The sequence below is a fragment of the Hetaerina americana genome, unplaced genomic scaffold (assembly GCF_022747635.1).
Source record: "Hetaerina americana unplaced genomic scaffold, ioHetAmer1.1.p SCAF_3, whole genome shotgun sequence".
NCBI classification, from domain to species: Eukaryota; Metazoa; Arthropoda; class Insecta; order Odonata; family Calopterygidae; genus Hetaerina; species Hetaerina americana.
Window position 1 is genome coordinate 6,393,715 of NW_027286874.1, and position 23,424 is coordinate 6,417,138.

The 23,424-nt window shown below is 39.5% G+C and overlaps 1 protein-coding gene across 1 annotated transcript in view; it reads right to left on the minus strand.

Annotated features, from left to right (window-relative positions):
• Evi5 (ecotropic viral integration site 5) overlaps positions 1 to 23,424 on the minus strand; it is a 294,495-nt gene that overhangs the window by 169,013 nt on the left and 102,058 nt on the right. The window contains exon 2 of the mRNA XM_071587727.1: positions 22,561 to 22,631. The gene's annotated coding sequence lies outside the window, so the exon portion shown is untranslated. The remainder of the gene's footprint in view (positions 1 to 22,560; positions 22,632 to 23,424) is intronic.

A 23,424-nucleotide genomic window follows, 5' to 3' on the forward strand; every position in this document is an offset into this window, starting at 1 on the left:
AGTGTCCCATCGGGCCCCGACCAAAACTGAAAGAGAGAGAAAGAGCCCGGCGATGAATCCTAATCGGATCAGACCATCTACCCCCCTAAGGAAATCATTAATGCTCGAGGAGAAAAAGAATTAACGCCACATCGACTAGAAATCTCGCGCGATGAATAATTGAATTGCGAGAAAATTAAAATTTTCAAATGGGGCGTCCGTAAACGTACACTCGGAGCAGCACGGCATTCTTCCGGAATCATCAATTTCTTCCTTCTCAGGTGCACTCGTGGGATGCAAATGGAATTACTCATCGCGTCAACGGAAATCATTGTGCATTCATGCTTGACTGCACGCCCGGGAGATCAACACAATTAGCGACTATTTCATCAAGACGACGGTTTGAAATAATTTAAGACCGATTGATACAGCAAAGAGGAAAAATTTCCACACTGCAAAATTAGGGTTTAAAAAATAGTAAAATTATCATGCTGTTCTCATTGGAAAATCAGTGTAACAGGTATGTGATGAGAACCAATGCAAACAAAACAAAGGTTATGCTGTTCTCGAAGAAGAGGAAAGCAAAGTTAAACGTTATGATAGGAGAGCAAACAGAGCAGGTGGAAAAACTTACATTTCTCGGAAGTATTTTGGGGCAAAATGGTCAAAGCCGGAGGGACATAAGAGGAAGAATTGCGTTAGCTAAAGGTTCCTTTCAAGGAGGAGGCAATGGATGACAGGAACGTCGAGTAAGGATGTTTAGAAGCTGCTCGTAAAAAAATTATTTTGGAGTGTGGTTATGTACAGCGCGGAAACATGGTCATTGTAGCAGGATGACAGGCGTATAATGAACGCTATTGGGACAAGAATGTGAAGGACGATGGAGAAGGTGAAATAGATAGAAAGTAATAAGGAGGTGCAAGGTATAGTGGGAAAGGAGAGGGGATTGATGGGATAAATCAAAAGGAGGTAGGTAAGATGGATGCAGGACGTTTTCATTACCAATAAGACGTTGAAGACTATCATATAAAGGGGAGGACTTTAGGCAAGCGAGGAAGAGGCAGGAATAGGATAGGGATGTTGGATGGAATGAATGGAGGAGTACTTGTATACGGAGATGACCAGTTTGATGCAGTAGTTTGGGGTTTAAGATTGCCTTTTTTGGGATGGAGCTGGGAAGTGTAGTGATGTAGTATGTGTGTATCGAAAACCTACTTAAACGCTAGACCACCAATGATAATAATCATTGACATCGTTTAATAAGCACAAATACAGACTTCTCTTCAGGATCATTTTTTCAAATCAAATTCCAAGGCTCCCTGAGACTTCCTTGGACTGCCAGAGGGTTCCCAGAGCGACCAGTTTACTAAAATCGACAGAAGTTACGGATTCGTATGGATCGTTGCACAACAACTTTTTTACTGCTACGCAATTTTCAAAATCATACCCTTAACTTCGTCAGTTCAGTACAATGAGATCATTGGGCATTGTGTCAACTTATTCTGGGCCCTGCACTGCATTTTTACTCATTCCAAAGCTGTTGTAGTGCCTAGGTAAAACATACCGTTCTTTAGTTTCATTGTCTCATGAAATACGCGTCAGCTAGCTCATTTGTGTATTATGAATTAAAACGACTGTTCACAAAATAACTTTCTACAATAATAAAACAGTAAAATAATTTTGACACCACTAATATTCTAAGTGTAAAATATATTTTCGAGGTACTATATGCGTCAGATCTAGTTTGTTCAAAAACCATTCTTACTACTTTTTGTAAAATAGGCACTTGCATCCAGAATAGATTATCACTATCCCTGTTTTTAAACCATAAATCACAATATATAGTGATTAAAAAATATATATTGACATATATTTATATACACATACACACGCACATATATATACACTCCTGGGCTGGGCGCGCCTGGAGCGGCGCGCCCAGCACCGCTCTGACGGGCTGCGATTGGAGGGGGGTATGTTGGCAAGCGACGCTGAAAAAGGCAGTCGGCTCTGAGCTGTGGTGTCGTGAGGAGCTCTGTTAACGCGAACCTCCACGCTCGACCCACGTCACGAAACGCGATGCCGAAGTTTTTGGAGCAGCGTTATTCCATCAAATTTGCGGTAAAGCTTGGGAAATCGTCTACCGAAACTGTCGGTATGATTAACCAGGCTTACGGGGAGTCAGCCATGTCCAGAAACATGATCCTTCGGTGGCACAAGATGTTCGTGGAGGGCAGAGAAGACGTCGACGACGAGTCTTCGAGAGGTTCCCGATGATGCCTTCGCGGGAGCGTTCCAGGAATGGGAACGCCGCTGGAACAAGTGTATCGACTCACAAGGGTCCTATTTTGAGGAATATTAGCTTAAGATATGTAAAAAAGTAATAATTTTTTTTCCTGAGCTCAGCACACTTATTTTCCGGACGAACCCTGTATATATATATACACATATCACAATAATTAGTATTTTAAGAAAATGGTTCACAGTAACTCGTAAAATATCATGCACACGATATATTTAACAAATACTTTTTCATTTTAATTTTGCTTATAATTTTCCGATGCTAGCAAAAAACTTTAAGTCGTCATCAGTAAATATTCTTAGGTATTTGATTGTAATTTGAGCCTTGTCAATCGGAGTCCGTTTGTCTTCACTAGAATGTATTCATAGTAACTGCCTTATTATCCGCGACTCAATGATAATAAGTCACAACGGAAAGCAGGATCTCGTTCCTCGAAAAATGCACGTCAGTTTGCGATTCCTTGTAATTAGCACGCACGAAGTTCATTACTCGTAGGGGCATCAACTTGTTGCTTTCCTACATTGCAGAGTGTGCAAATTGTGGCACATCACATTCAAGGCTGTATTCTGAAGACTCGCGAAACGACATGTAGCTTTTTGAGAAACGGAGTCCTGCTCGTCTCGGATAAAACAATGCAAGCAATCAGAACACGTGAACGGCCGGGAGGAGAATTTCTTCAACAGAGTACCTTCTTGCTAACACAGATCAGCGGACCCTGAGCGATGAGCCATTGTTTGGCAGTGCGGAAGTTATTAGCCGAAAAAGCTAAGTTGAGCGAACGAAGACTCTTCGAATTCGCTTCGAAATCGCTCAGGGCGACAAAAGCGACATTGGGTGCAAAAAATGTGGGGGTGCGCCGGCAGCTAAAGAAGATTTATGTCCTTCGATCTCTAAGAACCTTTCAAGGGTCCGCATCCATAAGACTTATTTTTTGACACCCTGCCGGCCTCGCTACGGGTCGCCTTCATAAAAGAAAGAACCCCGAACTCGAGGAGATGATAGACAATCCCCCCCCCCTCCAAACCCTTCTCTTCCCAAGAAATTCGTCACTCAAAATGATGAAATCAATGAAAATTTGATGGCAGTCATCGTACAATAAATGGTCGTCTTTATTTTACGACCGATGAGCTAATTAGGGTAATGCCTCTTTGAATATCAACGAGATTTATTGAAAAATGAAAGCATATGGAACATGCGAGGATAAAATCCTGGAGATCAGCCAACTCGAACACCCAAGTACAAACAGGGGATATCCTAAAGTAAAAATCGGCTCAACCACATTTAATATTTTTAATATGCAGTTACTCACCTTGCTCACAGGAAATTCTGGAGCCTTAAAAATTACAAACAGTTTTACAATAGCTGGAAGATTCCAATCTCATCAACAAGGATAGCATTAGCAGCCGAGCTCTCTTGATTACTACCTTACCTCGGAAAGATATTTCAATACGTACCAATAGAAAATGCAAAGAGATTTAAATTGAAATTTAGCAAACAAACTTGCAAACGAAAAGCAAATAAAATGGAACTCTTTTCTCTCAGGGTAGGTAGGGTTCGGCGATTATCGTGTTTCGGATATGGAATTTCCATATAAAATAGTACTATAAAGGTTGCGACGATATATCAACGTTGCGATAGTATACAGGTATATATATATATATATATATATATATATATATTTATATATATATACATATATATATATATATTTATATATATTTATATACATATATATATATTTATATATATATATATATATATAATATTGTTCTCATCGCCTATTTCATCATCAATCGACGTGGACCTCATATACGAGGGTCATCCGGAAAGTAGTACCCGTTCGTGCCGCATGAAGTGCTGACGACGCGAGTAGCCGCTGGACGAGGTCAGATAGCTTCAGTGGCTTGTCTGCCTTCTCTGAGCCAAGTTGCGTGACGCTAGCATTGCCTGTGTTGTTTCTGTGATTGTTTACAATGTTTAAAAAAATTGAGAACGCCGCCAGTTGTGAAGTGAGGGCAGTGATTAAATTCCTCAATGCAAGAAACGTTCGCCCATGTGATATTCATCGCCAATTAAAGGAGGTGTATGGAGACAATGTAATGGACGAGTCGTCTGTTCGGCGGTGGTGTCGCAACTTCAACATGGGGAGGGGGAACATACACGACGATGAGCGTTCGGGGAGACCGTCTGTCATTACAGACCAACTGGTGAGCTCAGTTGACGAATTCGTGAGGAACGATCGGCGCGTCACAATTGATGACATCTGTGAGCATTTTCCCAATGTTTCTCGAACAATTGTTCATGAAATTGTTAAACACCATCTGCATTATGCAAAAATTTGTGCAAGATGGGTCCCTCGCGTATCTCAATGAGCTGGCGGCGAAGGACTATGCAGCAGGAATACAGAAACTTGTCACACGTTATGACAAATGCCTTAATTTGCTTGGAGATTATGTTGAGAAGTAGTTTAAAGTATCCTCTTTCAAATAAAATTTTTTATGTTTGTTAATATTTACTTTTGTGTCTTTATTTCACGAACGGGTACTACTTTCCGGATGACCCTCGTATAAGTATTGACTCTCTATTGTCATCATGTTGAGTTCTGTCATTTCATTCTCCTCAACGTGACTTTCAATCATGAATATCGCCTAAATTAAACAGTTTGGGTGATATTTCGTTTCCTCGGAATCGTTCATAACGTGTATTGCCTCTATAGTCTAGTAATTCATATCGAAAGCATCTTCTTAACATCGATATCGACGTCCTAATATTAACACATAATGAGGATAATTTTCGACGTTCGATATAAATGCTCCACAGTTGCATCTTTCTAGCCAGCAATTCGGTCGCAAAGCATTGCACCAAACAACCTTGTAAATGATGTCATTCACCCTCATCAGACTCGCCACCCCCCCAAGAGGAATAAGAATACATCAAAGAAAGTCAGTGAATAAGAACCAAAAAACTGCTTCGGGATAGATGAAAATAGTGATGACTCGCCTATGAATGTTTCATTAGACGGGAGGCAAATTTCAGCTTAGTGGTATTCTGGGATTCAGGAGAATGCCGCTGAAGCCGCAAATCGAAGGAAAGCTCCCGGTGGGATAAAGGGAGGGGGGGAGGAGGTTTCAGCGTCAATTCCAGACCCCATGTGGCCCGATTGATCCAAGAGAGAAATGGTGAATTAGGGCGACAACTTCTTCATCCACCTTCTCCACATTACCACTCCCCAGACTCATTACCAAGAGCCACTCATCCTGGTTGGCCCGCTGAAAACTCACTTTGGAGGGAAACACTTCGCGGATGATGGGGTACATGGAACGCGGTGCACGAATGTCTCCGATGCAACAGCAACCCAAGGACTCTTATGTTTCGTGGGAACGGGGGCGAAGATAGAGCGATGCGATCAGCGTGTTTAAATATCGTTGGATATTAGGTCGAAAACATAAAATGGAACTTTAGACAAGTTTAGACAATCTTTTCAACACTAATCCGCGATCTAATTACAGACTTGCTCTCGTACAAAAGCACATAATTTTTTTAAAACCTAAAAAGGAAAAATGTACGAACTTTTCGTGTGGCCTTACTTTGGCGGAGCTAAAAAAAATAACTCCACCGGCGTATCCGAAAGGCCGCAGGGCGAAGAGCGGGTACGGCATTCGATGCGGTCCGATGGAGATGAGGGCGCGCAACGAAGGGGCTCAGCGGATGGAACGAGGTATTGTCCCCCCCCCCCCTGGCGAACGACGTCCGATCCGACGAAATTAATAGCGAGCGCAGCGGCGGTGGTCAGTTTTCAACGTGCACGGCGCGGGTATTTGGTGAGCCCGTCGTATTTCGCTCCGAAATTTTATGAAAGGTATATACGATAGGATATGATACTTGATTACAAAGGGGCTTTGCCTTCCCATTCAGGAGTTAAAAAAGCAATATTTATACGGTTTTTAAATTTTTAATGAGATTGATGGGTCCTTTTACCGGGTATGCCGGAGGGATCTAGGGCGGGAGATCCTTGAGTCAAGAACGGAGCAGGCAAGAGTTTTAGAAAGGTTGAGTTTCATCGCTCGAGTTTGCCTACATTAGAATAGCCTCACGTTACATTGAAACAATAGATTGGACCACAAGGACTAAAATTAGGGAGGCAATGAGCACACCACTGAGAGATTCAACCACTCATCCTTCCCTCGCAAAAAAGGCAATGATGAAAATATCAAACCTAGAAACCCTTTTGCAGGTTTTATTCAAATTGCAAAAACATTTCCCAACCTTTGTTGGAGAGTGTGTCCATCGCCATGTTGCGTCCGGAAACCTTTCAGATAGCCCTCGTAAGGTGCAGGTGTTGTTGTAGATGTAGATGAGTCTGAAATGTGTTCCCTTTCATTTACAAGTATTAGCAATTGAAAAATCAAATTGTATCCGATATTAATCGAAAAGAATGTTTAGGGAAGGTGTGTCTATACATGTATGCATGAGAAACAGTCAAATATTAGTATTTCGGTCGCCGGGAGACTATGTTTAGTAAGGTAAATTTGTAGGAACGATGGATTAATTCTGAAATTGTCAAATTTTCCTTAAGCAAACATTAGAATTGGAGTATTTTTGGTTAAAATCACTACTCAGTCAATAGTTTGGCAACAATTTGGCTCTTAACTATCCCATATTTTTGTAAATAGTGTCTGATGGTTGCAACACTTATTTTGTCGGCGTGAGAGCATTTAGGCAACATCGCAGGCGGTCTACTCATTAACGATGAGATTCGGAGGGACTCTAACAGCTCGCGGAGTATCACCGTGGAATTTCTTCCGCACCTCTTAAGCTCTCATTTTTTCCTCTTCAGTCCTCCACTCACTCCACCGACCTTAATGACGCACGTTCAAAAATAAAAATTCCACTCTTAATGGCTTTCTCAAATTTCGCATAGGGTTGCTAATATTTTTCCATGAGGTAATTTTCCACCCTTTGATATTCAAGAAAATATTTATTAAAATGTGTTCCACTCAGAGGGGCTGGATGTAAACGTTTTTTTAACCTCTTATGCCTCTGGCCAGAAAAAGCTGAAGATCAGAAGATGCAGAAAAAACAGCTCGTGGAGTACCCACATAGGGTATAAGATTTGAAAAATCATCCTTAAATATATGATCAAATATATTTTCTATCGGATAATAAATTTATATTTAATATAGGTGATGTACAAACGAGTAAAAACTCGGAAAAAAATATTACCACCCTTTCCTTAATTGAATATTGAAAAAATATATTCAACTAAACCCGAATGTACGATCTTACTCATCAAAAAATTGATGGCAGAAAAGTGGAATTACAAAACAAAAAATTCCCATCAGTTTCAATGTACAGCCATGATATATGCAGGGAAACATAGCGGTGATTTCAGCACTGGAATAAAATAAAAGTTATCAGCCCGGCACGCGCTGCTGAGCCCCCCAATATTGTGCCCTCCCGTCCCCTCATGGCGCCGAGGTAGACGACGTCTCAGGAACGGTCGCGAAATTGGCTATTTCGGCCCGTTCACGCGTCGTTGTGAAGAAAAAAGGATGGGGGGGGGGAGCGATTCCAGGGCGCATATTGCGAGGGAATCGCACTCCCGTGAAAGAGGAGAGGAGCAAAAAAAGGGACAAGAAGGGAAAAGCTGCAAGCAGAACGGCGATAATGCGGCCATGATTTGAGTGAAGTGTTGGGATTGCGGGAGACGTAGAGCGGAGGCCATGAGTGCTTTTCAGTTACATCCCGATGGCTTCTGACGCGAACACAAGTCCCTCGCACCTGTATCCGAAGCTGAATTCGGAGGAAATCCAAATCGAATCTCAAGAACTCTTATGGCGTCTGCGCGAACTATGGTTTTCGACCGAGGGCGACGTTTTTGACCTTAGATCCCAAAGCGACGACGATATACCACAAAGAGGAGGGAATTATGGAACGAACGAAGAGATATGCCAGCGAAATAAAACGTAAAATCGAAACCTTTCCTCGCCATCCTTTTTTTTAATTGATACTCTAGACATCAGCAGCAGTGAACCGATGAAATTCTCGATGGCGTTCCCTGAAACACGCCATGATGTTTATTTAAAGTGCTATAATAATTGCTATTGTTCCCATGAATACAAATGTGTAAGGGAAAAGACATTTAAGATTTTTTGATTTGAAAGAGCTCTAATACTAACGAGGAAACGAAGAAATTGAATTATTGGAGAGGTGTGGGTAAGCCACTATCCTTGTTAATATGTTCCAAAATGTAGAAACTACGAACAATTGCATTCTTTGAATGATAGCATGCTTAAAAGATGAATGTGTGTGTGTGTGTATATATATATATATATATATATATATATATATATATATATATATATAAAATATATATATATAAACCATAAAACCATAAACACAGTAATCAACCCGAAGATCGGTTTAGTAGGCGATGGTAGAGAACACCCAGTACTAAGCTCTATACGGCGTGTGAAAATTCACACATTAGGGTAGGGGGGCCACTTCCTTTCCCTGTGCCGGTTATGGTTTCCGAGGAAGACCTGGTACCCGAAAAATCACTTAGCTTGGGTGGAGCTGTAGGTGCCCAGAGTGCCTTACCCGGGAATCGAACTCTGGACCCTCCGGTCAGCAGTCCAACGCTCTACCCACTGGACTACCGCGACCCACACATACACACATATATATATATATATATATATATATATATATATATATATATATATACATACATACATACATACATACACACACATACATACACACACATACATACACACACACATACATGCATACACACACACATACATATATATCTATATAAACAATTATATAGATTTTCAAAACATAGAAACAAAAAGAAAGGAGACTCACATATGTAGTTTTGACGTTTCGACGGCATCATCATATTCTGATGATGACGGCCGTGCCGCCTAAACGTCAAAACTACATATGTGAGTCTCCTTTCTTTTTGTTTCTATTTCGATTTGCGTTTTTTAATCCAACTCACATACAAGTACACGCTATTTGCAAAATTACGATGCGTTTACACGGGTTTACTTGTAAATAGAAAAGAATTTCCTTTGAACCGCATTTCGCTTCATGAAAATAATAAGGTCTTGTTCGGAAATCGGACTTTATTTGTTTAATTTTTGGCGAACATTTTCAGTTCTTTCATTCGCTATCTTCATTATTTTCCTGCTTGAATTGTTCTTTACTTTTTCATCGTTTCCATAGCAGTATTTGGAGTAAAGAACACCGTTTATACTTTAAACTGGCATGTAGTTTTAGATGGATTGGATTTATTTTTTTGTGAGTGCTATTGGTGGAATTTGGCGATAGATGGATTCTCAAAACACTGAAACAACTCTTATCCTCGCAAAATAGGTCACTATGTACCATTGAATTTCATATTGCAATAAACCACTTTTTCACTCCACTTATTTTGTACCTTTATTTATTTTTTTACAGCGTGGGCATACTCCTCCCTTTGCATTCTTTACCCAAAGTTCTCCCCCTCTACGTATTTATCCTACAGCCTACAACATCTCATTTCCACTCACAACGCGAATGTCCAGCATCCAATTTTTCCCGTATCCTTCGAATTGCTCCCAACGACCTTCTCTCTCCTCCCCTAAGGTGCCATTAACAACATTTATGACACATGCCACTGGAATTATAACTAATGTGGTCTTCCACATAATTTTCCCACCAATCGCCACAAGCGGTTTCAACGCTTTTGAACGTCACTCTCAAAGTGTTTCGACAGCTGACAGAAAAGATCTGAAACTGCGAGCGGTGTTTCCGCAGCAACAAAATCCAAATGAAAAATATACATTGTTTTCAATCACAGGATAAAAAGAAATATTTTTTACTTTTTCAGATATTTTAACCAATGTTGCTTATTTTTTCGGGTGTAAAAAATTAAGTAATTCTTGCTGATTAACAGAGGCATGGATAATTGAATTCCAGTTTTAGGGTGACTTTTAGTTCATAACCTACACCAAGAATGAGTACAATGTAATGAGTGTATGAGTACAATTTAAATTTTTGAAAAACAAACGTGACAGGCTTAAAATGCTGAATTGCTTATGTTTACGGTAAAAAAAACGTGAAATTTCAAAATACAATTTTGGAAAAAATTGTATTTTATTAATATAAACACATTTTTAAATGGACCTGCGAATGTGAAAGTGGAATTTTATCGACTGCAACTCAGTTGACCTCACAAACCACGGAATTCAGAGATGAGAGAGAGAGAGAGAGAGATGATGACCACTTCGCTGACCAGCATCCCGCAATCAGAACGAATAATTAATTCATTTCTTTTGGATATCGAAAATTATGCCTGCTACGAAAAGCGCCAACCTTTGAATTAATGCTCTCTCATGACACAAGAGACAAAAGAGAATATTCCCGCACAAAATGTTACACTCGTCATAAAAACGTCACAATTTGTCCAACTTCAATGGAAATAATTCTCCCGCAAATAGGTTAACCTGTCCCTGAGCACTAACCACATTATCTGAGAGGGGTAAATAGAACAACGCCAACATTTCAAGATCTCATCCTCTAGCACATTTAACTCTCGTGTATTAGCAATGGACTTTTTCCATCGAATTTCAAATATTCGCTTAATTTCGTCGAGGGGACCCTATGAAGTTGGCGAGACATTATTATGCATTATCCCTCATCAGCCAACGAAGCACCGATGACACATTAAGGTATCACACACACACAAAATATAAAAGAGTGTTTCGAGTCAGAAGAACTCATCCGTCATGATGGAAATTTCAGGGAGTTAACTTGTCCGCATGACATAGCAGGATACACGAAATCCGAAAGTCAAATCCCATTGCCGAAATTGTAATTTTCGAGGAGTAAATAAAGTTGCCCATAGTATAAGCCAAAAGTTAAAACTTAAAAAAAAGCGGAAATCTTGTTACTTAAAGAGGTAAGCAGGACCTAAATTTCAGTCTTACAAACTCTTTTAAGAGGATAAATTGTTTGAAAAGTTTCAAAGGCTTTTCTCTTTGAAATATTAATGTGTATCGCAAGCCGGTAGATGCGCACGCTCTTCCGACAAAAATCCCTTCAATGTATTCTAAGAAATTTAATTGTTTTTGCGTGGAAAAGGCAGTAGACGCTCCTCGATACGAAAATACACAAACGTAGGCCCGTCACATCTTATAATAGGATTATATATTAAGCCATTATATACTACAAAAGCAAAGAAATGAATGACTGCCGCTCGTATTAGTGACTGCTTAGGAGCGTACATTAATTGAGACAGTTGAATTCCTCATCACAACTTTGAGGTGGAATAAATCGTTGAAATTTAAACTATTTTTTTCCCCTTTTGCTCGATTTATGAGTTCGTTCATTCGTCCTTTCAGTCATAACCCGTAGTACAAACGTCCATCTTAATGGAAGATCACGTCATTTTCGACTCTTTTCGGTGTTATCTCCTAATTTATTTATTTTAATCCATCCTAATAAGATTGTCCGACAAAACCGCGATCACACATAATTTCACCCGCAAAATATTTTGTGCGAAAATTCAAGTTTAAATTATACAGTTAGCCTGACGTAATGAGTACACAGGTATATGGATGGCACTGTCTCGACTGCAGTATTGCGGCAGCCCATGCAAATCGAAACATATTTAGTTCGCCTATGTCCGTGCAAGATGATGAAAAATTAAATCATACAAAGTGTTCATTCACATTGGGGAACAGGAAAAAGCCGCATGAGGTTACGAAAGGACTGTAGAGGGAGGGTGAGGAGCGGACTCTACATTGATTTTTCGCGAGAAAATCGAGATTTCGCAGTGGGTTTCGCGGAGTCCACCGCGCACAAACTCGTCTCATTTACCATTTTTCTATTATCAAACGCGTGGGTGGCATCCGATGAACAGTTCAACATTTCTGGTAATAATCTTAATGCTAGTACAAGTTAGTAAAAGTAGTTCTTTCAGGATGGCAGCGGCGGTATAAATGTGTACTTCCGTGATTGTACCCCATTTTTAGACATTTAAAACCGACTTAAAGATGTGCTATAGGGATCGAAATACTCCACAGGAAACCTTCTGCGAGGACCACTACATTGGTATCGGTTGAAGATTATCTAGTCCAAAAAAAAAGCAAAAATGTCAGCGCACAGTTGCCTCCATTGTTGCCGATGACGAAATCCCGAAGTCAAATCAATGACACTTGTGCGCCATTTTCATTACTTACACAGCTAACGATACAACAAGAATCAGTTAAAATTTGATCCGATTAATTATGCGAAAAAATAACTGCAATCACTCATTTTTTTAACAACCCCAGACAAAAAGACGAGTGCGGTATGCATGAGCCTAAAGTCATCCCGACAGATTCCAGTCAAATAAATGACCCACGGTACACGCCGTGATTTCGAGGGGTGAGGAGGAGGGGGAGAGAGGGATAACCCCCCCCCACCCACACACACGGAGGTGGGAGGCCAGACGCTGCCGCCCGGCATTGACTGGTGAGCAACGCCGCGTGGAAACAGACGTGATCTAATCGCGTGGCAACGCTCACCACGACGACGCTAATGAAAAGGAGGTGTGCGCACAGTGGAAACATGTTGCACTCTTGCATAATACACCCCCAATCCCCATTAATGAAGTCCCTGTCGATAAGGTACTCTTTTCCGCCGATATATCGCGAACCGCATCTCAGATATCGATTGACAAACTCTGCCCCCCGACTTCGCTCACCCCCTCCCTCTCATGCTCAAACCTTAATCTCCCCCACTTCCGGTTCGCGGGTACCGCCTCTCCCCCGCCCATCCCCCTACAATACAGCGTCCCCAATGCCCACCCACCCCCGCGTGGCGACATCACCGGAATTGGGTGGGGCAGGGAGAGGGGGATGAAGTAGGGTGGTGCAGAGCGAGGAGATTCGGGAACACCCCTTCCAATCCCTCGAATCATCCTTCTCCCACCCCTGGGATTGATTCCTCATCCTCCCCTTTCCCTACGTTAAAATACTCCCGAACACCCACCCCCCCCCTCTCTCTCTCTCGCTCTCTCTTTTCCCCTCCTCAATACAAAAAATAAAAACCCCCAACAGACACACATATGAAGCAAATCCCAAACCAAACTGGTGGCGGCAAGGTGTACCAATGTCGCTCGGAGCGCACGTATTCAATGGGGAACGTGCATTAAATTCACCCCCAGTACGTGAGTAATGCACTCGACAGCAAATTATCTTGCAAACTCAAATTCGTAAGCCTAGGGTATAAGAGTCAGCCACAAATATTCACGACCGCTATTAAAACGCGCATTAAAATCGACCGAAGTCACGTGAACCGAAGCGACTTCTCTTTGGTCTGACGTCACCGCACGGTTTTTCATCGTATGAACTCTACCTGAGATAGATTTGAAATTTTCCACGAGTGTATTGAATAAAGGAAGATCAAGAGTGCATAGGACTAAGAAGGACGTAAAGAAAAAATCATTTATCGGGGGGTGAGTGGGAATTAACACTGAATAGAGAAGGATGAACGGCTGCAGTCTTAGGATTTTGAATACTAATGATGAAGATATTTTCTAACTAAAGGTCTTTAACCATATCGAGACACTAAAAATATACGTTTCCATGTATTTTTTTCACGGTAAATGCGAGTTTTTTTTATCCTACCTAACGTTAAATGAACAATTCCGTAGTTGAAATGTACGTGCAAGTGTAACAGAGCACTAAACATGACTTTTGTATTTTTTGGATGCACTTTTCATTACCATCCATTTTGCTTGTTTGACAAAAAACCAAGTATCATTAGGTAATAGTTTTCCACGAAAAGATAAATACATTAATTTTCACCAGGTGCGATATCCAACGAAGGGACTATGGAAATGTTACCTTAGAACGCCACCGACACTTTGCCGTGAGGCCAATTTGCTGGTCCTCGGGTGACGTCGTGTTTTTACGCTGCCGAGGACGCACTATTTAAAAAAAATAACAATAATAAAATCGATAAAAAACACGTTTGATCTTCTCAAAATGTTTCTGCTCTTTTCATCACCGTCTGCGAATTTTTCATACAAAAAGTTTTCAATAAAAATAGCGTATGCTCCCCATTCCTGATCCTCTAACACCCCCACCTAACGACCTACCCCTCCGTCCAAACCAGACGAATTGGTCAACGCCGTGGGAGAGACGAAAAAAAACCCCATGAGGGGTACACACGAGTCGTGCTTGTATCATCCCATTTATTGATAAATAATAAAATCAAATGGTCCACAGTTTGCTCCGGGCAATGAAAACTTTGATTAAAAACTACGTAGTAGTTTTTTTATGGAGTCGGAGGAGTTGGGGCAGCACTGTGCAAAAAAGCCCCCTCGGTGAAAACATGCATCGCGGAATATTCGCAGCCGCATGTCACGCGCCGGCATATTAATATTCACCCACTTACGGGGAACGCGGAGTGACGCGTCACAGAATGACGGACGTGACGCTCCGTGATCAACAATATGAAGTACTCCGCAATCCGAAGACGATTATGAAGAACGCCATTTCACATACTGGCTCAATAAGATTTTGTACTCTTTTCCGCTAACATCTTTTTATGTCAACAACCGGTTTCAGCACAAAATTGCCAGCCATCCACAATCTAAAGACGAATGTTTTATTGAAAACGGCTATATAAAATTGAAATATATTGGCGGAAATTGGCACGAAGGCATTATTGCACCATAATCATAATTTTCAAAAATTGATAGCAAAAATTACCGCTCTCACATGCCATGTGACGCCATTCACGCTACACTGAAGAGTAACATACGGGGGAGAAATATACGTATATACGAAAAAAACCTTTGTCCTAACCAGAAGATAGCAAAAGTATGGAACTGACCGATTACATCGCACTTGATCTGACAATATTGTTTGGAAACGAAACCCAGATATGCAGAGATAAGCATAAACGTAGATTGAACCAGTTGGCTCATGAGGTATTCAAGCTGTGTTTGCGATAAAAATATTGGACAGAAAGAGAAACTAGATGATAAGGTTGTGGGCGCGTAATAACAATTATAGTAAGGGTGGATTAATATTGGCGGCACAAACCAGTTACAGAGGAGACAGAAAGAAGTGCCTCCCACGCCGCTTTGGAAGAAATGATGAATGAAATTCGAATTATGAATTTAATAGGCGCACGTGGTCTCAGACACTTACTCCGAAGAAGAGAGAACGTCAGAAATCAGAGGAACGGAATAGCAACGCCTGAATGTGAAGATACGAACGTATGCACGGTAAGACAGTGAGAGAAATGAATGGCAGGAAACGAAAGAATGCGAATTGACCAAGCTGGTTATTACCGCGTAAGAGAGAAACCAGTAGCATCTGTTGTTCGGTCAACATGAGAGAAAATGGAAAGGGGCCGAATCAGCAAACACACATAGGTACGTGTCGTTGTATACAAATATATTCCTTTTTATTAATCTATAAAACTTTTCCGCAGCCAGCAAGATTGCTTAGTTCTAATGGAAAAATGACAAAACATAATATAACAGACGCATGCATACAAAAATAAACAATAAAATGGTAAGAATACATTAATTAAGATTGAAACAGAAGTTTGTAATTAAATATCGGAGAGATGAGATAGGGGTCGGGTGGTTTAAGTTGTTTAAGAATATAGAACACCGATCAATGCTGGCGGAAAGTGAATTTAGGAGAGAGGAGATGGGGTGGAAAGAAAGGGCGGGTTTATTCAGTGATAATCCAAAAACGGTGGATATGGTTATTATATGTGTGTATGTATGTATGTATTATATGTGTGTATGTGTGTATACTTGTACATGAATGCTCGTGTTTGTGTGTGTGTATTATGTATGTGTGTATATATGTATATATACATATACATATACATATATATATATATATATATATATATATATATATATATATATATATATATATATATATATACATATATATATATATATATATATATATATATATATATATATATATATAGATGATTTCGTCGACGTAACGCGAAAGTGCCGAATAATACATTACACAGTAACAAACAATATAGAAACACAAAAGAAGATAACTCACACGTTATTTCTTGATAGTTTCGACAGAATTCCACTCCGTCTTCATCGGAAGATAGAGAAGTAATGACTCGTTGTTAATGAGTCATTACTTCTCTATCTTCCGATGAAGACGGAGTAGAATTCCGTCGAAATTATCAAGAAATAACGTGTGAGTTATCTTTTTTTTGTATTTATATATTGTTTATATATATATATATATATATATACACACACATATATTTTTGATAAAACGATAAGACTAATGATTTGAGAGAGTGAGATAATAAGGAATAGGCCGTGAGAGTCAATGTATTCCAATGTGAATTTCCTCAAGACGAGGAATGCTGGGATTCTCAAAATGAGCAGAAAGGGAGGTTTGCAATAACGCGTGTTCAAGGGCATAGCCAGCCGCCCTAGACCTCCTCCAGAAGTGAACTACGTGCATAACCTATCGCACGTTTTCTCACGAAAATTCCATTACATCCTGCACAGCACGCTGCGACGCGCGAACCCAATTGCACCCCTAGCGTGCACTCATCAGCCATAAACCTATCAGAGATCACAATGCCTTATAAGGCTATATAAGTATAGCTCCAGCTTGCTGATAAACAGGTTGTCAGAGCTACGACGCCCAATGTGTGAACGCGACAGAGGCACTCAAGGATAGGGCAGCGTGGAAATAATCAGTGAAATGGTGTTTTAAATTCTCTGAAATGAGGGGTTTCTAACTTAAATACATTTTTCCTACCTCCAACAGTGATTTTACGGGTATCATACCTTTCTGAGTAACCACAGGCGGCACGTGGAAAGGAACCGGTCCCCCTTATTACCCTGCCAATCTGTGAATTTCACTCGCCGATGGGCTAACCATTGGGTGAAACTCCATCCTCACCCATCAAACCAATCTTGGGGCTAAGAACTGTGGAATAGGAACTGCTGGAGTAGTTATAGTATGTGTGTATGATGGAGAATTCACTCAGCGTACTCCAGTCGACAGTCATAACTTTGAACTAGGGGCCTCATAATCAGGGGCCGGATAAGAATATTTATATGCTTGTCTCAACATCATCTTCTAAAGGCGGAGCCTTGTCGCTGCAGTCCTTGGTCTCTTTCCATTATCGCTCTTTTCCATTCATTTATGTTGTTACTCTCATAGTAATTTTAATATAATCTATAAATTTCCTTCTTGACCTTCCTCTTCATTTTTTTTCCTCCCCTCCAATATAATTTCCATGAAGTAGTTATGTCTCAGCATATGTCCAACACATTTTATTTTCCTTTCCTCCATTTATTTTATTAAATTCCTTTCGTCTTTAATTTCTCTCAATACTTCTATGCTTCTATTCTTGTCTGTACATCCTGTTCTTGTTATCCTTCTCCAAATCGAGCGCTCACTTATTTCCGTACCAACGCCAAATATTAATGTCTTTTGTCTCACCGCTGAAGACATATTTGGCTCCGACCTCAGGAAAAGATGCAACGTGAGGTCGTTATTCACAGGGCCTCGAAATAGATGAACGCGCAATGATGACTACCGCTGACCACCATTTGAGCACTGGCTAGTTACGGAGTTAGAACTCAGGCCGAAGTAATTTTGTCTGCTTAAGTTGGTTCGATGGTGACACACATTTATCTTTTATTATTATAATATATATACACATATAAATATATATACATATATATATATATATATATATATATATATATATATATATATATATATATATATCCAGAATACCTGTGTTTGTATTTTTTGTTTTTTTTCTATATTTTTATTGGCTAACGCAATGTCGCACCTTCATTTGAAGCATATACAGGTACCTGTATGTACATATGTAAATATATATATACATATATTTATAAATAAATATATATATAAACATAAATATATACCCATATATATACATTATATTTATACATAAAAATATATATGTATAGATACACAAACGCACACATACGAGTATACTCGTTCACGTGCATACGAGTACATAAACGGATCATGACTCGTCACCAAGTTCACCCTTGTTGTGCTACCGCAAGTATACTACAAGATGCATAACCGAATCTACACCAATGCATCGATGTATTGATGTACATGTACGTCTATGGTAAAGAGTATTTGACCAAATATAACACAAATATATAGAGAACAATAGGGGCTGACCAAATAGCTCCAACGAAATTAATGATGTTCTAATAAAAACACTAGAATAACACATAAAACCAGAAACAAAAACGAATTGTATTAAAAAAAACAATGGCGTACAAGCAGTTAGAAGAAATCCTTTTTCTTGAATGGGCTAATCTTACATAATGAAACAAAAGGTTCTGCAAACGTGGATGAATTTAAAAAAGGTTTCGTAAATATTTGAATATAAACTATTCACCAGAGCTAGAGTATCCATTCTATACGAGATAAGTTATTAATAACCCTAAGATCTGTAGGCAATGGAGAAAAAATCCTTGTTTTTTTGTTCCCTAATGGTCCTCTTTGATTAATTTGTTATATTAACATTTTGTTTTCATTTCATAAAGATGCGAACACAAAACACTTTTTCGAACTAATATATAGTATGCTTTTACAAGTATACACGTCGTATTTTTTACTGTTCTTTAAAAAGTAGTTAAAAGTAACTCCAACAAATAAACACTTTACTAGTGGGTTACAGCTATGATAGAGAATTATTAAAAGGCATTTGCACACCCTTTTACGTTCCGTATGATTGAATTACGACACAATAATTGGAGAATAACTCTTACTCCTCAACCGAGGATATGGATATGATTGTAAAGGGTAAAGCACCGATGATAAATGCACACAGTCAAACAAACTGAATCCGGGGCTAATTCGAAACTTCCATGTACTACATTTAATTATTATATAGTAAATGGATGATTATAGCATCAGACTACCTTTCAAAAGGAGATTTTGTAGTGCGGGAGTGACATGCAAGATGTTATGTGAAAAAACACGTCTATGAGAGAAAGGCAACATTTATCAGGGAAAAGTCCAAGGATCGCCGTTATTAAAATCGCAATTTTAGAGGTCGCCATTGTACTGTGTGTATGGTCCTCAATTTGTTTTCGTCCACTTATAAGATTTGATTGATGACGGCGTTTCACAAAAATTTCAAACTCAGTCACTCTTTGCCCAATGGCACGTGGTCTTCCGGCTCATCATGTTTGCCTCACTTCAGCCGTATCTCTGGCCGATGACATGCGACATCTACCTACCATACTTACTTAGCATTGAGAGTACTCGTAGCTGTACATGCACCCATCAACTGGCGGTAAGTTGCAAAATGGTGCCGACACATGTCTTTCCATTTATTCAATGCTGATTTGACTCAAGTACTCTTTCAATAATTCGCAACTCGTGAGCATTTGGCGGCAAAGGCACAACAATGGGCGCTCGATCGAGTTAGAACATGTTCATTTGAATGTATAACCCCTATTACCAAATATTCTTCCCAAAATAATAATTGTGGAAACAGAAATCGGATGATAAAACTCAAAATACAGCTAATGATTTACATTGCATATTTAATACCGTTCTATTTCCTTGCGTGAATCATTGATTTATATTAAACTAAACTCATTTACCCTTCCAGAGTCCGATTTTATTTTGACTCTCGTGGCAGAAAAGCATTCTTTCGCTTCCCTTCACAATAAGAGTAAATGCGTAATTTAGTGAAATTGAACCGACCAATGATATTCCCTGCTCTGCAATTATCCTAATTTAATCGTAGGGATTACTTGATCTAAATAATACCGTCAGATAATTAACTGAACAAGCATTTGACAATAATGCGAATTCAACATATGCTTCATGGCTTCCGTGTAAACCAACTAATTACATCGTCTGATTCTCGCGCCACTCAGTTGAACGTCGTCGCAAACCGCTACTGGAAGTTCGAATATCAGTTTTGGTTTTTTTTTGTCTTTATTCTTATGGTATTATTGCGTAAAATATCATCTATAATTATAATTACAATAATTTAATTGCCTTTCTCATTTTGACAAGTTAGTATGCCCGTTTTTCTATCTTAATCGAGGAGGGCATTCCCGCGTTGCTTATAACGTTTCATTTAATTTACGCAAATCTTGCGGTAATAAAAGTCGCTGCATAGTGTTTTTCATATGCCATGCCTTGATCTACGGTCAACAATCTTCCCATCTTCACCAGAGTGTCCCTCGTAAACGCTCGCGGGCAGTTTAAACGAAAACTGTCGCGTGTTCGTGTCATACGTCTGGTTGTTCACCTTACTCTTACAACACTACATATGCCGTAGCAAGAGATAAGACTACCTTATTAGCAGTTAGCTTGGGCGCTTAGTGGATAACCACACTTTCCGATTAGAAGATAAGACCGAAATGACACCATTATTATCGGCCATTGTTACGCAAAAACAAGTAGAATCCTTGGTTATCGATGTCATACATTGTTGAGATGAACCGTGCGCAATGAAAAGCCATATAGTCATGGAAATATTTGAACCATAACTAATACGTCTCTCATTCAATGACATATTCACTGTTTTAATGGAGTTTGAATCGAGATGGTAAGTTTACGTCGTTTTGATAAAATTTCTGGTATTTGCCGTCCTAAAGCAATCTATTAAACGAAGATGATCTTAGCATTTTGGTATTGACATCGACCATTCAAGGTTTTGTACATGATATTATGGCAGTGGAGGACTACCAACACCAGCTGAACTACGGCTAAATGGTGCAGGAATAAATTTTAATATCTCGCAAAAGAAACTGAAACTGATATGCGCCATTGCATGAGAATTTTAAGAGTGTTAGTAGCACCCATCCGCCTTTGCTTAAATACTATCAACCTCGATTTGTGGAGGAAAACAGTTTCAATCGCACAAGTTCATAAATTTGAGGTTCAGAACTACTCCGAAATATTTTTTTTAGAGAGCACGTTTCGAGGAGGAACCTACATGAGACGTTAAACATCTGATTACTCACACTGCTTTATCAACGAGGTCTATAAAAAAAATGTGTCAGATTTTTTATTACTTTCTATTCGAAAACGATGCCAGTTTTTAATGTCATGTCAGGGCCATTTTAGATAGTAAATGATTACGGAAGGGTTGACACCATTCCTCCATTGTAATATCAATATAATTCTCGATTGCCAATAACCGAACCACTTCACACATGACTACGTAACTTCATTAAAATGTTTTAGGAGTGCATAATTACAATTGCACATCACCCGTATAGAGGTCAACATAAGCTACAATTTAAGAGATCAAAATATGGAAGGTGTCGGATATGGCTTAAACATATCCATCCCCTTGACAATGCTCAAACCTTTCGATAATCAAGAGGCTGGCGAAGCGACATTGATCCAACTATGGAGAAAAAAATGGCTTCAACTATTCAAAACGAAGGTCTCCATGATACCACGTGACCTATTGTCACCATTTCCGTAACAGTGAAATTGGGACGGTATATGAAGTCACTACAGAGAAGGATAAGAATTGGAGAAGACACTCAGGAAGTTGCCAAGGCAACAAAAATTTCCTCTGCAACGGACTACTTTGGTACTTTTCCGTTTATTCTTCGCCAGCTCAAGTATTTCCTGCGAAATGTATTTTCAGTTTTGAAAGGTCGTGAGATCAAAGCTATTTCGTTTTATTCATTGTGTGTCGCATCGAACAAAAGAACGCCAGCTCCGTTTCGCGAAAAACAATCACTCCTTGTACGAAGATCATTTCCAGATTCGAAAATGGTTTGGAGAGTCACCAAAGAAAATTAACAACAATCAGTTGTTAAATTTTAATTATTAATACAATATCACAAAGGATGCACTAAAAGAACATCGCAATCATGAATGATTATAAATGATAATTAATTGATGAATGCTATACAACTGTTTATCAGATGAATGAAAGACTGATGAAACTTAGGCCTTTGTATCATTAAATTCTTCGCTATTAAACTATAAAATAATACTCCGAGTATTCAAGGGATTATTTTTTCTAACTGAAAGGGCATTCCAAAGTCCCAAACAAGCACATTCAATATTGCTGGGTTAATATTGGCCGCGTGGTAATAATTATCTATTGAGTCAGATATAAACAAGCAATAAATGGTAGTCCCATTGTGATATCGGGAGAATAATAATATCCTACTATACCTATAGCTAAGGTAAACATGTATCGCGAGGAATATCCAAAGGAAGTACACTTACCTTATCAAAAATCTCTTGCAACCGCTCCTTATTTATTGCGGAGGACCCTCCCTCAGAGGAAGATAGATTACCTGAAAAATAAAAAACCGATACTTAAAATCTAGGAAATTTGAGCCATACCGCCTAGTAAAATTACAAGTTCAAAGAAAATCAGCTATAGCCGTATAATAAATTAGCACCACTCGTCCAAAGGGAAAAATAAAAAATTTGCTGCGATGGCTTTTGGGAGAAGAAATTCCGCGGCACTGGCCAACCACAACCTCTTTCAACCAAAATACCCTTATGTGGTGGTTTGCGGGAATGTTACGTCCTCGCCAGTGACCAACTACCGACACAAACACGCACACTCAACCCAAAATGGGATCCTTCACAGGGTTGAATGGAGCCAACTAAGGATGCCTGGGTTATGACCTCATACACTCTATCCGTGATGTTTACGAGAATCAATTACGCGCCAGAGGCAGACACAGAGCAAACACACTCGCGAGCATACAGAAAAACACACACACATACACAATCAAAAAAGGGTGTAAATACTGTGAGAATATAACTCAAATTGAGCAGAGTCAAGGGATAGCAAAAAACAGGGGTGTGCGTCGGATACGCGCATTTCGGCCACAAGGTGGTCCTCCTTAGCGAACTGAAGTAAATAAGCATTAGCGACAGAAGGTTGTAAGTGAATCAGGAAAAGAAGAAACGTTCAATATACGTACACACGAAGATGGTTTTTTGATATCCCTTGACTTTGCACGATTCGAGTAATATTCTCCCATTATTTACGCCATTTTTGAATGGGAGAGTGTTTTTCTGAGTGCTTGCGAGTGTGTTTGTTCTGTGTTTGTCCCTAGGGCAGAATTAATTCCC